The sequence below is a fragment of the Elephas maximus genome, chromosome 27 (genome assembly GCF_024166365.1).
Source record: "Elephas maximus indicus isolate mEleMax1 chromosome 27, mEleMax1 primary haplotype, whole genome shotgun sequence".
NCBI lineage: Eukaryota > Metazoa > Chordata > Mammalia > Proboscidea > Elephantidae > Elephas > Elephas maximus.
Window position 1 is genome coordinate 13,001,301 of NC_064845.1, and position 19,240 is coordinate 13,020,540.

The 19,240-nt window shown below is 46.0% G+C and overlaps 1 protein-coding gene across 3 annotated transcripts in view; it reads right to left on the reverse strand.

Moving 5' to 3' along the window:
- Positions 1-18,588, reverse strand: part of LRRC3B (leucine rich repeat containing 3B) — a 100,382-nt gene extending 81,794 nt beyond the window's left edge. For 2 of the 3 annotated variants that reach the window (XM_049870967.1, XM_049870965.1), the window contains exon 1: positions 18,484-18,588. The gene's annotated coding sequence lies outside the window, so the exon portion shown is untranslated. Of the gene's footprint in view, positions 1-17,848; positions 17,881-18,483 lie in introns of those variants that run through there. The other variant, XM_049870966.1, reaches the window with a different exon arrangement.
- Positions 18,589-19,240: the final 652 nt, after the last annotated feature.

The following is a 19,240-nucleotide window of genomic DNA, read 5'->3' on the forward strand; positions in this document are numbered from 1 at the left end:
CTGAATATTTTAAAATCATCTTGGAATCTTCACATTGAAATGAGTGTGCTTCTATAAAGCAGTCACCCTGGGAGTCTACAGTATTCCAAGATGGTATAATTTTGGAAGTGCAACCCCTTCTGGATCTCATTCCATTCTACCTCCACACCCTCTAGAGCCCCTTCCAAAAAGAAGCCTTCGGATTTTCAAGTCCAATCTGCCATTACCCACCTTTACCTTCAGCAACCTTACCTCAACTGGCTGTGTTCTGTTTCAACAAATCAGACTTACCCTAAAACAGTTGATTATTTATCATTGATGAGAACGCTAAAAACATTATACTACTAAGTATCAAGACAATCCAAGACTATTTTGAATAAAGGCAACAGCATCTCTCCAAAATGGCCAGTTATGAAGCTAACTACACTCCTTAGGTTGAACTCTGGCTATTTGTTTAATAAATTAAAAAACAGAAAATAAAATTACTTTATAATCCCATCTACAGTTCTCATCTGTCTGAAAACTGCATTAGTTGTTAATTTCTGTGTCACCCTGGGCTGCTGACTTACATTTTGAGCCAGAGGTTTTCAACTTGTGGCCAACAGCCCCCCAAGGAGGTCATGGCTAGAACTTAGGGGGTACAATGACCATGTAAGGTCTTTTACGATTTTTTGTTGTTGTTGTTCTGCTAACTTCCAACTAAGGACATCAGGCCTGGTAAAACAGAGGGTCAGCAAAAAAGAGGGAGATTCGCAGTGAGATAGGCTGACACAGTGACAGCAACAATAGGCTCAAGCATAATGATCATGAGGATGGCACAGGACCAGGCACTGTTTCGCTCTGTTGTACACAGGGTTGCTATGAGTTGGAACCGACCCAACGGCACCTAACAACAACTTTTAGCTAAGGAGCCCTGGCAGCACAGTGGTTAAAGTGCTCAGCTGCTAACCAAAAGGTCAGCAGTTTAAAGCCACCAGCCGCTCCAGGGGAGAAAGATGTGGTAGTCTGCTTCTGTAAAGATCCACAGCCTTGGAAACCCTATGGGGCAGTTCTACACTGTCCTATAGGATTGCTATAAGTCAGAATCAACTCGACGACCGTGGGAACTTCCAACTGGAATTTGTCATTTCCTTCAATTACAAAGACAGAGGACAGGCTATACTACTCTTAGCAGTACTTGTGACATCACCAAAAAAATTAAAGGTTTTTTGTTCATGTGATAATACAGTCACTCCAAATATCCCCAAATATCATGTATTCACATCACTACTTTAAAATCATGACAGTTAAGTCCTCCTGACCACAGCCCCCATGCTACATTCCCCCATTGTCACTGAGTTGATTCCAACTCATAGCAACCCAAGGAGTAGCTTGTGGATTTGAACTGCTGACCTTTTGGTTAGCAGTAGAGTTCTTAACCACTGTATCACCAGAGCTCCTCATACTACATAGAGGCACCTATTGGTGGTCATTCAACCACAAAAGGGAAAAGGTGATACTTTCTGGTCTTCCCTATTTATAAATGCTAGTTGTTCATTAATACGTGGAAATAAGTCAGTCATTTAAATTAGTTGTTACAGCATCAACTGGTCCCAACGCACCTGAAGCAAAGGAGAATGAACACCAAAGAGACAAGGAAAATATTAGCCCAAGAGACAGAAAGGGCCGCATAAACCAGAGACTTCATCAGCCTGAGACCAGAAGAACTAGATGGCGCCTGGCTACCACCAACAACTGCTCTCACAGGGAACACAACAGAGAGTCCCTGATGGAGTAGGAAAAAAGCGGGGTGCTGAACTCAAATTCACATAAAAGACCAAACTTAATGGTCTGAGACTGAAGGAACCCTGGAAGACATATCTCCCAGACTCTCTGTTAAGACAGAACTAAAACCATGCCTGAAGCCACACTTCAGACAAAGACTAGACTTGACTATAAAACGTAAAATGATACTCAAGAGGAGTGTGCTTCTTAGTTCAAGTGGGTATGTGAGAATAAATGGGCAGCTCCTGTCTGGAGGCAACACGAGAAGGCAGAAGGGGACAGAAGCTGGTTGAATGGACACGGGAAATCTGGGATGGAAAGAAGAAGTGTGCTGTCACATTACAGGGACAGCAATTAGGGTCACATAACAATGTATGTATAAATTTTGTATGAGAAACTAACTTGAGCTGTAAACTTTCACTTAAAGCACAATAATAATAATAAAAAAACGTTGTTTCAGTGTTGTACAACTAGACAATTCAAATGAGAACTTTAATGCAATCATGTAGCATTGTCTTTTGAGTCGTGAAGAGGCAGGTGGGTTCCAAGTGCAGACCAAGTAAGTTCAAACACATCTGATATTAAGACAACTCTAGAAGTGTGTTATTTAAGGCTTTATATATATATATATATATATATATATATATATATATATATATACGTAACAGATGGAGCAGTGATGTAGGTCTTGCATAATGGTATAAATTCTGTGGGAATTAGTGTGTTTCTGTGTTACTTGTTTCACTCTTTGAAATCCTATGTTGTTGGTTTTTTAAAACATTTTAAAATATCATTCTGAAAAGAGGTTCATATGGTTCACCAGACTTCCAAAGGAATCCATAGCAGAAAAAAATGGTCAACCTTCCTGCCCCCACGGCCAATCTCAGTATTACGTTAGTACTCCAGGACCCTGAACATCCATATATTGCGACGAGAGACACCTGCAATAAGTAGATTCCACAATTGCTACCTGCACAGGTCACAGTCATGCTAACACTTCCCCCTCCACCCACTACTGAGTAGAAAGATTTCTCTATATTATTTCTCCATTGTTGTCAGCACAAAGAAAAGGTCAAATAGAGCAAGGAACACGGCTTTTAAAAAGGAAAAAAATGGCACACAATTTCACCAAAGAAAGCCCTAGAAGTTTATGGAGATATTGAGGTATTGGAGCTTGGGAAGCAAACAGTAGCTTCCTAGTAACTCCGTGTGCTGTTGTTAGGTGCCGTTGAGTCACTTCCGACTCATATCAACCCTACATACAACAGAACGAAACACTGCCCTGGTCCTGCACCATCCTCACAATTGTTGTTATGCTTGAGCCCATTGTTGCAGCCACTGTGTCAATCCATCTCATTGAGGGTCTTCTTTTTCTCAGACCCTCTATAGTAACTCAATAAATGACCACTAATTTTCCCAGAAACCAGTTGACTCTCCCCCCTCAATATAAAAAGTGAATGAGTCTTACCTGTTATCACTGAAGCTATTTCTCTCAGTCAGTTGAGTACAGTACGAACGTACGTTAGGAAACACTGCAGCACCCTTGAGATAGAAGGAACATTGTATGGGGCTTACACAGTAAACCCAGGCTGGGCAGAAGAAAGCGACACATATTGGAGGCCCACATTTCTCACCACTGTTGTCTCAACATTTAGAAACATCCCTGGCATAAAAACAACACCGTTGCTTTTAGAAATTTTGTTCTTCTTTTCCAAAACACTGAAAACGAGATTCAGCCCACAATTTAATATTGTCAATACATATTCTTCATTACACCGCTGGCACGCCAACTGTTACCTAAGCACTTCAGATTCTTCAAATCCCACACCCACACATTCCGAACTCATCTGCATCCAGCTATGAATAAAGATGAATAACATCTTGAGGAAATAACTTCTCCATTCTCAAATGCCAAAAAGCCGTGGCGCAAGCTCCTCGGAGAGTCTGAGTGTCTCAGAGCAGTAAGTTAGAACTCCAAAGCCACCACATTGCCGTAAAAATCACATTTTCCTATGGCAACCTACGCATTGGGGATTTCAAGTTAAAAGGGACCACAGAAGTGCCTTCCAGTGTCCCAAGATTCTCTTGTAAAGAAATGTTGTTTTTGGAAAAATTTTACTAAACTCAAGTTAATTAGGTTTTGGTAGGTTAGCAGCCCAACTCAGCATCTCTTTATTGAGAATAGTTCTAGGAGACCTTGATGGAATTGCCAAAGCTTAGAAACAGCCCCTCGCCTGCATGCTGGTTAATAGGGAAGCATGCTGACTGTATTTATTTTACTATCATTATGTCTCCATGGGGTAAGCTAAAGAAAAAAAAGTGTAGGCTGTTCACATCATGGTATGTATATTATATGTATATTTCAACTATACACAATAGATCTTAAAATAACTTATTTTTCCTTCCTCTCCGACCACAATTGCAGAGGGTCCCCAACGATCCCTGGAATGAACTGTTTTCCAAATACTTGCTTATAAAGTGGGTGTTTGCCATTCCATTCATTAGTGTTAATTCATTCATTCACAAGTAGTTATGGACTGCCTACTCAGTGCCAGGCTAGTGGTGGACACCAAATACCCAAATTCTGACACACAGTGACCCTATAGGACAGGGTAGAACTGTCCCATAGGATTTCCAAGGAGTGGCTGGTAGATTCAAACTGCTGATCTTTTGGTTAGCAGCCGTAGCTCTTAACTACTACGCCACCAGGGCTCCACACTAAATACCAAGAAAAAAACAAAACAAAACTAAACTCGTTGCCATCAAGTCAATTCCGGCTCCTAGAGGCCCTATATACAGTGGTATAAAAATACACAAATGCACCCAAAGAGGTTTTACAAGGTGGATAGGTGCCCAGGTTAACCTATACTAACCAATGTACACTTTCACTTAAAATGTTAGTTCGTTCAATAGGCCAAAATATTTCAAATCCATCTCAAAGAGTGGGACCTTGGCTCCTGTGGGCCTTGCCTCCTGCAGTGATGGGGGGACCAGGGCCCCCAGACACCAGCAGGGAGTGGGAGATAGCAGCATCAACCTCAGCCCTGAAGGCTCACATGACTTGGGGCTTGGAGGAGAGCAAAACAGACTCTGAGGCTTGGGTCAACAACTTAAGCAAAGGTGGTAAGATCTCTGCCAAGCCAGCTGAGGTTGAGTCAATTCTGACTCACGGGCGACCCCATGTGTTTTGGAGTAAGAGTGCTCTGTAGGGTTTTCAACGGCTGTGATCTTTCAGAAGTATATTGCCAGGCCTTTCTTCTGAGGCACTTTGAGTGGATTCAAACCCCTAACCTTTCGGTTCATAGCTGAGAGCTTAACCATTTGCACGACCCAGGGACTCCATGATCTCTGCAAAAAAAAAAAAAAACCCAAACCCATTACCATCAAGTCGATTCCAACTGATAGGAATCCTGTAGGACAGAGTAGAACTGCCCCACAGGGTCTTCAAGGCTGTAATCTTTATGGAAGCAGATAGCCACATCTTTCTCCCGTGGAGCAGCTGGTAGATTTGAACCGCCAATCCTTTGGTTAGCAGCTAAGCCTTTTAGCCACTGTGTCGTCAGATCTCTGCAGTGGAACCAAATTCTGTAACTGCTGCGCCTTGTCAGTCAAATTATCCTTGCTTCAAGGTCTGTCTGCATTTTTGAAGCTTCATATGCTTACATTAAATCGGGCAAAACAACAAAAGAAATAAAGATTATACCAAATCACAATAACATTAAGATTCAATGGATTATAATAAGCCTGAAGTTTCTACAAAGCTGTAATTACAGAGAACTTTGAACCAGGCCAGTAAACCAGGCTGGATGGGCGTATCCACTTTTCTGCTATGTGAAAGCTGATTGCTACGAGCTCAGCCCCTCAACTGGAGATAATTCAATTCTCCTAGGGTTTGATCGAGAAGCCCTGGTGGTGTGACGGTTAAACGCTGGGCTGCTAATGGAAAGGTCAGAGGTTTGAACCCACTGAGCAGTCCCCATGGAAGAAAAGACCTGGCAATCTGCTCCTGTACAGATTAGAGCCTGGAAAACCCTATGGCGCAGTTCTACCCTGTCACATTGGGTTACTTTTAAGTTGAAAATTGACTCGAAGGGACTGAACAGCAACAAAAGCGTTTGGTCATTTCCTTAAAAGTCTTCATGATCAAAGCCAGCCTGGAATGGCAAGGGATCAAAAGAGTGAAAATTATACAAATGTAAGTGCAGATTTTGACATGACCCCCGCCAACACCTAGGACAGCTGACTTCTTTTCAGAGAACCCTTCCTCCTACCCCAAAGAAGCAGTCAGCACACACCACAAAGAGGCTGAGAGCACCTTTTGCCCTGTGATCCTGAGTCCATGTAGAATCAATCAATGACTCTTAGCTAGATCTCTGATGTGCAGACTTCCAAAGTGGAATGTCAAGATCCTTGCGATGTTTTTAACAGAATGAAGGGGAAAGATCTACACCTACATTTCTCTTCCCCCATCTATTGTTAAAATTAAAAAGTCAGGTAAGGACATTCAGGTATCTTCAGGTGATTTAAACTACACTTAGGTTACACTACACATACTGAGTATGGCTGCGCACAGCCTGCTAGGTCTAGGGATAATTCTAACTCTTGTCTGGTATTTACAAGGGCTTTTATCCCCATCATCCAAAAGGCTCATCATAGCAAGGCATTCAGGACAAGACACACGATTGCCATTTGGCAGACAGCTGAGACTCACAGAGTTGAAGGGACTCTCATCTGTGGTCACAGAGCCAACAGCAGAATCAGAATCATATACAAAATCAGGAATTCCAATTTCAGATCTGATCATCTTTAAACAAGCTCGGAACTGACAGGTCCACTCTTCTGCAGGAAGCTGAAGGTGGTTCTAGATGTGTTTTGTTTGGATTGGATAGTGGTTTTGTTTGGTTTGTTCATAATTGAATTTGTTGTTGTTAGTGACCCTTGAGTTGGCTCTGACTCATGGCAACCCCATGCACAGTAGAACAAAACGTTGCCTGGTCCTCCGCCAACTTCATGGTCGTTAGCATGCTCAAGTCCGCTGATGCAGCCACTCTGTATTTTGAGTGCCTTCCAACCTAAGGGGCTCATCTTCCTATATCAGACAACATTCTGTTGGGATCCATAGGGTTTTCATTGGTTGATTTTTGGAAGTAGATTGCTAGGTCTTTCTCCCTAGTCCATCTTAGTCTGGAAACTCCAGTGAAACCTGTCTGACATGTGTGAGCTTGGTGGTATTTGAAAAAATGGTAGTATAACTTCCAGCATGATAGCAACACACAAGCCACTTCAGTACAACAAACGGATAGGTGGGTGGTAGTTAACTGATCTAGTTGCTACCATTTAAACATCAGGAACTTTCACATAAAAATCTGATTTCTAAATTCCTAAAGCTTAGACCTATACTGTTACAGGTAAAAGAGAAGTAGAGCTAAGAAGAGACTTCAGCTCACTTCCTGATGGATCTTGCCGTAACCCAAATGTGATCAAAGAGCCCCTCTCCTGCCAGCATGTTTTAGTTATCTAGTGCTGCTATAACGTAAATACCACAAGTGGATGGCTTTAACACACAGAAATTTCTTCTCTCACAGCCTAGGAGGGTAGAAGTCTGAATTTAGGGCGCCAGCTCCAGGGGAGGGCTCTCTCTCTCTGTCAGCTCTGGAGGAAGGTCCTTGTCATCAATCTTCCCCTGGGTCTAGGAGCTTCTCAGCACAGGGACCCTGGGCCCAAAGGATGCACTCCACTCCTGGCTGTTCTTTGTTGGTGGTAATGAGGCCTCTCTCCTTCCTGCTTTCTTCTCTTTTTTATAGCTCTAAAGAGATTAACTCAAAGTACAACCTAATCCTGCAGACTGAGTTCTGCCACATTAACATAACTGCCTCTAATCCTGCCTCATTAACATCATAGAGGTTAGGATTTACAACACATAGGATAATCACATCAGATCACAAAATGGTGGACAACCACATAATACTGGAAATCATGGCCTAGGAAAGTTGACACACGTTTTTGGGGGACATGATTCAATCCATAACACATCGTATCTCTGCTCAGGTGCACAAATCTCCAACAGGCCATGCTGGTCCCTCTTCTGTGCCTGTGCTCATGTGGCTCCCTCACCCTGGGATGTGCTTACTCTCTTGTCAGTTTGGTGCCTATAAGTAACTATCATTCAGGATTCAATTCAAATGTCCCTGACTCCATGAAGCCAATTCTGATATCTCTGAAAGAACTAACCAGGCTTTTTCAGAGCTCTTGAACATTTTCTTACCCTTGTTTTCTTGAACTTCTTTTTCTCTGTGCATTTTCAGGGCCAGGCACACAGTAGGCAATCAATATCATTTTGATTAATATTAATAACAAAGATGTAAATAGTACTTACATGTGCCAGGCACTGTTCAAAGCACCTTTTACATGTTCATTCATTCATTCCTCGCAACAACCTATTATTTCACATAGAGAAAACAGGCATATTAAAGTTGAGGAAATGCTCTCAGAGTTACCCACTCAGGTAGTAAGGGACAGAACAGAATTAGAACCTTGCCTGGCTACCTCTGAATGGATGTGTGAATGGGTAGGTGGGTGAACAGTTAAATAGGAGCGGGGAGAGGAAAAGAAGAAAGGAAAGAGGGAGGTAGGGAGGGACAGATGAACTGTCAAGAACCGGGAACAGCAAATGAAGAGTGGTGTGAAACAGCATTTTCTGTTTGTGGGAATATAAATCTTTTGGTTGGGCAGAGGGAATGGTGTGTACCAGTAAATTTTAACAACCTGCTCTCTGGGATAAAAAAAAAAAAAAAATGCTGCTTCCTGTGTCTGCCAATTTCTGTGGTGTAAATGCTCCTGCCACAGCTGATTTCAAGCTACCAACATGATGTCACTGAATGCAGAGTTGGAAAGAAATGGGGGCAATCATCAGCACAGACAAACTCTACTACCCCAAGGCACAGGCTATGCTGAGGGAAATGGCTACAAAGAGGTTGAGAGGCAGGCAGTGGTGAGTGGTGAAGGACCTTTTAAAATGTGGTAAAGACATCATCCTCCTATATGTAACCAGGAGTAACTTAAAGGTTTTTAGCAGTTAGTGACATGATCGTATGTTCTGAAGAGATGGACATAGCTAAGCTAACAGTCAGTATTTTAGGAACCCCCTCCTCCATCTTTTGTATATCTTGCCTAAGTGATAATTATTGCTGCATGGGCAGTTATCAATAGTTCCACCCCTTTCTGCCTCATCGCTTTCTCAGTCAGCTGTCCTCCCACACACTCCATCCAGTCTCCTTATTCTCAGATCCCAGAAGTGCTACAGGTGTCACAGACCCTCAGGATTGTAGAGTATCCGTCTATCATTCCCAGACTTATGGCTCATAAGAGCTGAAAGACCTAAGCAAAGAAGTGAGCCTGAACCCACCTAAACGGGGTCACCATTGTATGAAGTATAAATATACCAAAGACATGTCATTAACACTGTAGACCACAGAGCTGGAAGAGGCCTTAGAAACCACCTAGCTCCCAATTGTTCTCTTACAGATGGGGAAGTAGAGACCAGGGAAGTCAACATAACCAGCCCAAAGCCACGGAGCTGGTTAGTGCCAAAGCTGGAACTAGAACCAGGTTGCCTGGTCCCTATGCAAAGAGTCTACGTGTCCATCGAGAAGGCATTTTCCGAGATGGTGCTTGACCCTGCACAGTGGAAGGCTTTCTTAGAAGAGCTTGTTCTTCTATCGAGTAGGTTCCATCTCACCAACTAGAACAGAGACATGTTGGTATGTCCAAGGGCAGGCACATCCTGTTATCCTCCCCAACACAGGACAATCTGAACCATCTGTTTAGGCAATATTCCGTAACCACAGACCCCTCTCCATTAATCAAGGTTTTATTATAGTTTCAGAATTCTCCAGATTGTGGCCTTTTCCCAGGGGTCTCCATCCACCTGCCTGTCCTGAAGCCATTTCCTGATAACCAGAAAGTGGGTAGGGAAAGGAAGGGACCTTCAAAGCCACTGTGGCAGCTCTAGTTAAAATGAAAAAACAAACATTGTAGAGGAGATTAAAAATTGGGGCTGAAATGCAATGATAATTCAACCTCACTTCAGGTAATTTTGGCTAAGACTAGAGGACACCTGGCCAACGGGGCAATTGGGAACCGAAATCCAAGCCAGTGTTTACCCAGTCAGGAGGCTGTCACTGCCCCCAGGGCAGCCCCATTTTCCAGCTCTCACAAAAGCATCCATAGCCTGGCTGTGGCCCTGACGTGGGAGTCTTAATTCAGTTGAAGGTGCTCCTTACCTCTTGATATGCTTCAGGACCCACAACCATGATCCCTATGAATTGTTGTTGTGTGCCGTCGAGTTAATTCCGACTCATAGTGACGCTACGGGATAGAGTAGAACTGCCCCATAGAGTCCCCAAGGAGTGGCCGGTGAATTCGAACTGCCGACCTTTTGGTTAGCAGCCTGAGCTCTTAACCACTTTGTCACTAGGGCTCCATCCCTATTAATAGGGCATATAAAGCCAATTCCTTGGGCCAGAAATGAATTGGCATATAAAGCCAATTCCTTGGGCCAGAGAAATGAAAACTAGGTTGGGGAGGGAGATCTTGAGTAAGTAAAAGCAGCTAGGAAGACCGTGTGTTACAATTTTTCTGGGGTCCATCCCAGTTTATACCCTACTCTCTTGGAGTGATTGCTAAGTAATTACTAGGTGATAAATTATACGGTTGCCTTTGCCCAGGGTTCTTGGGGTCATAGTCTCCAAAGCATCTGTGGATAGAATTCAGGGGATCCATGAACTTGAGTGGGAAAAACATCACAGCTTTATATTTACTAACCTTGAACTGCAATTTAGCATTTCATTTCATTATGAATGCAGGTCACAAATCTCTAATGTGGCAGCAATATCAGTGATTCTGTCACCAATATAAATCAGATACTCATATACCACAATACAGTTACTGTAGGTATCATGATGTGTGTATTCATCTACTTTGAAATTCTGGGAGCCACCAGACCCACCGCTAGATGTTGTCATACATGCATTACCTAATAGCACATACATTAATAAGTCACAATGGTTCCTCATACACGCATGTACACACCAGGTAAATAATTGATAATTATTTCAATAAAATCAGTTTCTGTTATAATTTTATGTATTTTGTTTTATGGATTTAAATACAGTATTCTGGGGCCCCTAGGCTTCACCAGACTGCCAAAGAGGCTGGTGACATAAATAAGATTAAGAGCCCTTAGCCTAGCGATGGAAACCCTGGTGGTGTAGTGGTTAAGTGGTACAGCTGCTAACCAAAAGGTCGGCAGTTCAAGTCCACCAGGCGCTCCTTGGAAACTCTGTGGGGCACTTCCACTCTGTCCTATAGGGTCACTATGAGTCAGAATCGATGGCAACGGTTCGGTTTTTTTTTTTTTTTTTGGCTAGTTATTGAGAAGCTACATTAACGAGAGGAGTGTTGGGATGTTAGAAAGTAGCCATGCCCTCTGGTGGAGTGTTAACCTGTCTTTGAGTTAACCCAGACCTTCAGGAATTATTTAGGTACATTCTTTTTCTTTGGATAGCTCCTCTTTTTCAGGTCTTTTGTCACTTCTCAGCTTTCTTTGCCTTCCGTCCCTTACGTTTCTGCCTTTTTTCTTATCCTTCAGTTGAGGTTTACTATCAAATATCTCTTAGTCTTCCTGTGCTAACTGCCGAGTTCTTTTTGGGTGGTTTGTTTTTCCTTGTGGCCTTGCAGCTCTTAGCTCCCTTTCTCTCCTATCTCCAGCCTTCTCTGCTGCTTTTCTGCTTCCTTGTGCTTGGTACTTCTGATCTGGTTGGTATGAAGCCATCCGCCTTCCTGGTTTTTGCAGCACATGTTTTGGGCACCAACAGTCTATACTATACCTTACATTTGGGAATGATTTTCATTTTTTGTTTATAGAAGTTTTTATATGGATCAATTAAAAAATAGACTTTCCACCCCAATAAATGGGTACAAAACACTCCATGGCATGAGGCCACATAGCTTGGCAAACCCAAGTTTAAATATAATTGTAGAAAGAATGGCAAGCATCCCTGCGTGATGACCCCTGATGACCAGACGTCCAGGGAAGGTCAGCAGGCTGGACCAGGATTCTTCTCCAGCATAAATTCCCAGTGAAGCCACGGAAAAGCAGACTGCTCAGTCACCCCTAAATGGGTAAGCTCTTGGTAAGCATCCCTATGCAGCGACTGACTGCTCTAAATCAGAGCGGAGGGTAGAAGGCTGGGGGAAAAGCCACTGCCACCTCATGACCTTTGTGCCTTCCCTTGGGACAAACACCCAAGCACATTGTACCTTTATCCTGGCCCTCACCAAGGGAAATATTTGTCCTGTGACTGCAGTCTCTTCCAGTAAGGTACTGAATACTTATATGCAAACCAAAATTTCTATTAATGATCTAAAAAAAGGAAGGAAGGAAAGAAAGGAAAAGAAACCTGCATCTGAAAAACCAATTATTGCTTTGTCAAGTATTACTCCGTGGTTGAGAATGACTCATAATAATTTACTTTTTATAACATTCAATTTTCTTTTACTTCCAATAAAGGGGCACTGAAAATCCCCTTTTAAAAGCAGTTTGAAAGTGTGTTGACATTTGCGATGGACAAGTATTAACGTAAAAAGTAGCTTAGAGGGCTTAGGATAAAAGGAAATAATAAATTTCATTCATCTGCTCATTTATCCTCTTAAAGAAAAGAAGTCTGTTTTTAATTGGTGTTTCTTTTCCAGTATTTCTTTAAAATTTATTTAAAAAAGAGTTATATGATCCTTACTATTAACTGATGATGTAGTGGTTAAGAGTCAGGCTGCTAAACAAAAGGTCAGCAGTTCAAATCCACGAGGTCCTCCCTGGAAACCCTATAGGACAGTTCTATTAACTTATCACCTTTGGAAAAATAGTGTGTTCCAAGCCTGCCAGCTCTTAAGAAAATTCCAGACTTCATTATTACCTGAAATGGCCATTTCATATGTCGTGTTGAGATGTACTAATTCTCTAAGTTTTTATAAAGTATGTATACGAACTAGTATCTCAGATACAAAAGTTTCCACCGTGGTTCCTGACCACTCGTCGATCAAAGCTCATTAAAGTTACATCTGCAGATAAAAGCAACACTAAATGTATTAATCTTCTGGATTGTTCAAATCCAAAACTGATTAAGGCCTTATATTTTTATTTAAAATAAAATCCATGAGGATAAAGTTCTCAGATGCTAAGCTGGTCTTTGTTTGCTTTTCTCTCCCTCAACATATTCTTCAAACTGTTTCCAAAGAACCTTATTGCTTGGCTTCTCTTGTTATTAAAAATAGGTCAGGGTCAGATGCTTGGGTTCTTGACTTTTTATTTTAGAATAGCTAACCCAAAATGAGAATTGTAACTCACAATCTATATTGTAAGGGTATATTTAATCATTGTGTTCTGAATACAAAGACTTTCATTCTTTCTCATGCTTGGTCCCAGAACATATTGGTCAACAGCAATTGTTATTCCAAATCTCAACAAACTCATATTTGCCTGGCTAAAGATAAATGGACACGCAAAGAACTGTCCCAACAAAAGTTCTGCTTGGGTCCTTTACCACCACACCACACAGGAACCATGGTAAAGTAAGAAAAAGGGACAAAAACAACATGAATAAGATCAGGGTACAGCTAGATCCCCTCATCATCCCCGAAAAGGCTAGGAATTGAAAACCCAGATGTCTGCCCAGGTCCCAAGGGATTCTCCTTCCTATGGGTCCTACGTAGAGACCCAGTCTTTTGGATCTGGTCAAACTTAATTTGAATGTCACACTTTTTTTTTTTTTTTCCTGCCGTGATCCAGCTACACTGGTGTCCCACCTTTTGAAGGTTACCCTTTGGGAATGGTCTGATTTTCAATGGCCCTCCATGAAGCATGAGGCAACTGTGTATTTTTTTCTTCTTCTTACGTAAAAACCATATTAATTTGCTCTTGTATTTTCTAGAAAGTGAACACTTCCTATTGAGAGAACTGGGGACTCTGGGATTCAGATACGTCAACCTTGACACAGTTGACAGACTAAGGTGGTGGGTAGGAAGGGAAGAGGGGGACAGCCTCTATTTCCAGTGGGTCAAGGCCCACATGGAAGCTGTCTGCCCCTTATCACACAAGGGCTCCCAGTTAGCCAAAGCTTCTGTCTATTCTCCCCTATCCCATTCCTTTCCCGACAGCACCACTCCCTCAGCCCTCACCTTTTCTTCTTCTGTCCCCAGTCACTGCCTGAGGCCCTCTCTCTTGGCTTGTCAAAGCTTCAGGGATGGGCACCCTGTTCCCATTAAATAAAAGGCACCAGGCTTCCACCTTCTGCCTGCAACTCTTGTCCCCTGATGCTATTCTAAAAGAAACAGGCTTTTCCAAATCCCCCTCCTGTTTCTCCCAGCTGATGTTTTTGCTGCTTTGTCTCCAGCTACAGAGAAAGGCAGGGGTGTTCTCAGAAACCAGAATTCCATTCTACAAGAATGCCTAGGGGTAGACAGAATCCCTAGGAAGCTCAGAAAGTGCCCTTTGTTGAAGGGACTCAGTGGAGGAGGAAGAGGCGAGGAACAATCCTTCCCCCTTCTGAGCCCCAAGTATACAGAGATATTGTTTTTCCTCAGATTTATATTAGCCTAAGGAGTCCTCATACTCGTAGTGACCCTATAGGACAGAGTAGAACTGCCCCCATGCTGTTTCCAGGGAGCGCCTGGTGGATTCAAACTGCCTGCCTTTTGGTTGGCAGCCATAGCTCTTAACCACTACGCCACCAGGGTTGTGGAATCGACTCAAGGGCAATGCTTTTTTTTTTTAAGGAGCCCTAGTGGCGCAAATGGTTAAGCACTCTGCTGCTAACCAAAAGGTTGGCAGTTCGAACCTACCCAGCCGCTCCGCAGGAGAAAGACCTGCCGATCTGCTCCTGTAAAGATTACAGCCAAGAAAACCCTATGGGGGCAGTTCTACTCTGTCACGTGGGGTCTCGATGAGTAAAAAATGACATGACATCACCCAACAGCCAACGACAACACAGTTTAACCCAAAGACATCCAAGAGAAACCATACCAATTCATTTAATCATATTCAAAAGCATTTTTCTATATACTATACTACGTTTTCACTTATTTTCACAAATTCTCGGGAGTAGGGCAGGACAGAGCTACTCAATTTGCAGATGGTTCAGAAACCCACTTCATCCTGGTTAGCATCAGATGAAGATTTTCATGGCTAGTTAATTTTTGTTAATTGGAAGGCTTATAAATATTCTACTACAATTTTTTAAATTTTTTGCAAGAGAGGCACATTGTGTGGTGGTTTCTCCATTATACAATCATGACTCTTTTTCTGGTTTTCCTGATTGAGGTATTTATCAAGTATTAGTGATAAAGTCTTTATTTTTAATTAAAAATGTTTTTTTTTTCCCCCCTCATTAGTTTTAAGAGGCTGAAAACCAGCAGCAGGGAACATGGTACATTTCTGACCGAGAGACAGACAGAAGACAGTGGTTCTAGCATTAATTTTTTTGTAAACTCTGAGTGGCCTTGGGCACGTTACTGAATCTCCTCTCTGCACCTCATTTGGGAGCAATGCCTGGGATCCTATTCAGCCCTGATCTTCTGTGGTTCCATCACCAAAGAGGGCCTCATTTGCAAAATACAGTTCCTAACTAAAACTGCTCCTGATTTTCCCCATATAGCAAACCTCTGCCCACATTACGGATCCCTTCTCTGGTTTCCCTTCACATTTAAAAATGAAATATCTACCAAAAGATTCCACAAGTCCAATACCAGCAGCCAGTTGCTAAAGTTGCTTCCTGCGCCAGTGTTCCATCCTACCAAGGCACACCCCAATGGACTCCGAGGGGGGCGATAGGCATTGTCAGTCTCCCCAGGACAACCATGAAGGCATAGGTAAGGACTGGCCCTTACAGTGTGTCCCTGGGGCCCGGGTGAGAGTAAGGGGCCTCATCCATGCTTCCTGGTGGACAAAGGGTCTTTAGTACCAAATAAGGTTGGGAGCATAGGACACACTCAGGGTTCTCTGCCCACCAGACTGACCAGCCCCACCATTAACTCGTTAGATGACAATAAGCAAGTAACTTACTTTCTCCATTGCTGGGTATCCCGTTCTATGAAAATGGGAAAAATAACTTTACCTACCTCTCAGAGTTGTTGCGAGAATTGAAGCTAAAGTAACGCATGTAAAATATTTAGGAGAGTGCCTGGCAAGTAGTAAAGAACTCACTTAATGCTAGGTATGGTTATTATTATCGCTACTTGTCTTTCCAAGGTGAGGATTTAGACTCTTCCTTCAAGAGTTCCCAAGAGATATGTTGCAACCTGCTTCACATGCAAACACGGAGGTGCCCTGAGCACAAACCCAGGTAATAAACATCAGAAAGAAAGGATCTCGGTGTCAAAAGCTAAATCTCACAGAGCAGGGACTTAAAGTCTGGGATCCTACCTCAGGTATCCAGGTAATTCCAAGAAGCCAGCGGTCTCCCTCCCTGGAGGCCTGACTGTGAGGGTGTGGCCTTAATGCTCAGAACCTGCACCTGGAGCCGCTCGGAGGGAATCCCCGTTCCCGCTCCTTGGGTCTCAAGAACTTGTCACGGAGAGGCAGGGAGCTCCTTGCTCCAGGGGTGCCTGGTGGTGGGAGTGACGGATCTCGGGATTCCTCCTGGGAGCCCTGGTGAGCCGACACCTCCTCCTGAAGGGTCTGGCCAAGGCGTGGGGCCCAGAAAGGGGGACTGCGCTGAGCTCTGCTTTCTCCAAGCTGGTGCGGGAAAGCAGGAGGCGTCTACAGGGCACCTGCAGAGACGGTTGTGTCCCTAGAAGCCTGCACATGGGAGCTCTGCAGAGGGAGGACCTCGAGGTCGTACATGCTCTAGACCCAGGAAACCTCCAAATTCTTTCCCTAAGTGACCAGCAGAAACTGGAGCCGGACACCCAGCTAAAGGCGCCACTCTGAGCGGGGCGTGCACCTCCTCCCGGGAGGGAAGGGTTAAGTAGGGTGCTTCCCCGCCTTGGGCTGCCCAGCACGTTCCCCACCTCGGATAGATGGGGCCTAGGGGCTGAAAGGGGCGGGGGGCACACCCTTTCTCCGCGATAGCAGTCTAGGTAGGCTTCCTCCCGCAAAAGGTTTTTTATTTCAGACTGCTGGGGTGCAAAGGAGGAAGGACCTGTGTTTCCTGGATACCCCAAAGCTTCTGGAACAACCAGGAAAATCTACCTGGGGACTGCACGGTGGGCAGGCCCGCCTCCGCTCGGGCCGGGGTCTCCCCTCACCCGGTGCGCGTCACCCCTAGCTCTGCGTTTTCCTGCACGCCTTCCAGCTCTGCGCTCGGGAGCCTCTCCGGCGCAGCGTGGAGCTCCCCCACTCTCGCTCCGCCCAGGTGCGATTTGAGGAGGGCCAGGGGATGGGGGCTAAGGTAGCTCCCGCTGCAGCCGACGCCCCTGCGCTGTCCTCCAACCGTTTTGGACCCCAGCCTACCTGCCCCGGTGCTGGGGACTCCCCCTACCCCGCACACACGCTACCTCCTCCCGGGGGCCAGAAGTCCTCTTCCCACCCTGCGGCTGTGAAGACAGCCTTGACTCTGGAGCACCCTAGTAGAGATGGTGGGCGTGGGTCTACGGCCCCAGCTGCGGAGATGGAAGGGGTGCAGAAGCGGGTGCTGGAGAAGGGAAGGGACTACGGTTCTCTCAGCACCAAGAAAAGCACCCCGAATCTGACCACTCAGTCACCGCCCAGGTCGCCAACGCATTCAGATTCTCGCGGGGAGGTTGGTTTGCTTCTGGGGAAGGACCTCACCGCATCCCAGGCACCCAGCAGCCTACCTTCCCAAGTCTCACCGGGCTCCCGCATTCTAGGGCGCCTTTCTGCGTCCCCGCGCCTCCCCCATCTGTATTTACACGCCCGAACCAGCGCCCTCCAGACTCAAATTCATTTTCCTCCTCTCCAGATCACAGCTCCGGGACTCTGCCCATCGCCCATGTTAACCAAACCTTTTCGTCCCTCTCATCGGTGGGCAGGTCTACCTCCAACCCCCGGCTCCCGCTTCCACCCCCACCTTTCCCTTCCCAAACCACTTACTTCACCCACCAAGCTCTGCACTTGCAGTTCCCACGGCGCACAACCGCAAGCCACTCTAAGGGTTTCATTACCAGAGTTGGGGGTGGCGTGTGCAAGGCTGGACTGACCCCCCGCTGAGCTGGACGGAGCTCCAGGGGTGGCCGCAGCCTTCCCGCACGTCCCACCTCTCCCATTTCACGTCCTTCGTTCCTACCCACCCCCTACAGGCAGGAGCATTGCTGGGTCCCAAACCCTCGCCTCTGGAGCGGGAGCTGCGGGGAGTGTAAAGTCGACTGGCAACAACACACAGAAACGGGCAGATGCCTAAGGCCAGGGGGAATGGGAAAAGGGAGCGCAGGAGAACTAGACGTGCAACTCTCATGGCCCAGGGTGAGCACCACGGAGGAAGGGGGGTACAAAAGTTTGCAGACTAGTGCACTGCAACCGGCTGCACGGCGAGCAAAGAGGGGCTACACCCCCACACCGGGAGGGATCTCTCCAGGGGTCTGCGCAAAGGGGACCAGGAGGTGTGGACAGATAGGGCTCAGAACTGGGATGACAGTCCCCCTCTACGTGTGCACGGAGGGGCGGCCTAGACACCCGGGTTGGGGGACGGTCCCGCGCTCTGCGAAAAGCAACAGGCGGCTGCACCTTACCTTAGGCCAGTACCGGGCCGGGGTGGCTGCTCCATGCTAGTGGCGCAGGAGGAGGCGTCGGGTGCGTATGCCGGGGGGTGTGCGCGCTGCCAGGGCTGCAGCGGCCGCTACCCCCAGCCGGCTGCAAGCGGGGATGCCCACCCCGAAGCGGGCCGGGAGGGCGGGCTGGGACCGAGCGCGGGACGCGGCGGTGCGTGGCGTGGCTGGCGTCCTCGGGCGCCTCCACCGAGCGAGGGTGCGGCCCGGGGTGGCCGCGCGGGGCACAGCTTGGCTCCGGCTGCTGCGGCGGCCGCTGCAGACCCTGCGCCGGGCTCCGGAGCCCCGCAGGAGGAGGAGACAAAGCGCTGCTCGCCTGGATGTAGCTGGCTCTGTCACTAGAGGGGAATCGCCTCCAAACCCCGGGTGGGGATGAGGGAGGAGGGGCGAGGCGGCTGGGGACTGGTAAAGCAGCAGGGAACGAACGTGACAGCCAGCGCTCTGCCACCGCCTCGCCAGCTACCCTGTCGCCTCCCGGGTGGGGGGTCCGGAATGGAAAGAGGGGGCTGAGCCTGGCTGAGCCAGGAGGTGAGCTGAGGTGGGGGTGTTAGCTCCCCCCGCCGCCCCCGCCTTCCTTCCTCACACCCCTTGCACAGCTCACTTTCGGGATGCTACGGCCCCATTCTTTCTCCTGTTTTTTTAACTACTGAGATTCGAGCTGAATTAAGCTGGAGAAAACGCGATAGGTCTATTGCCCTCTAATGGGGGAAAAAGGTGGATG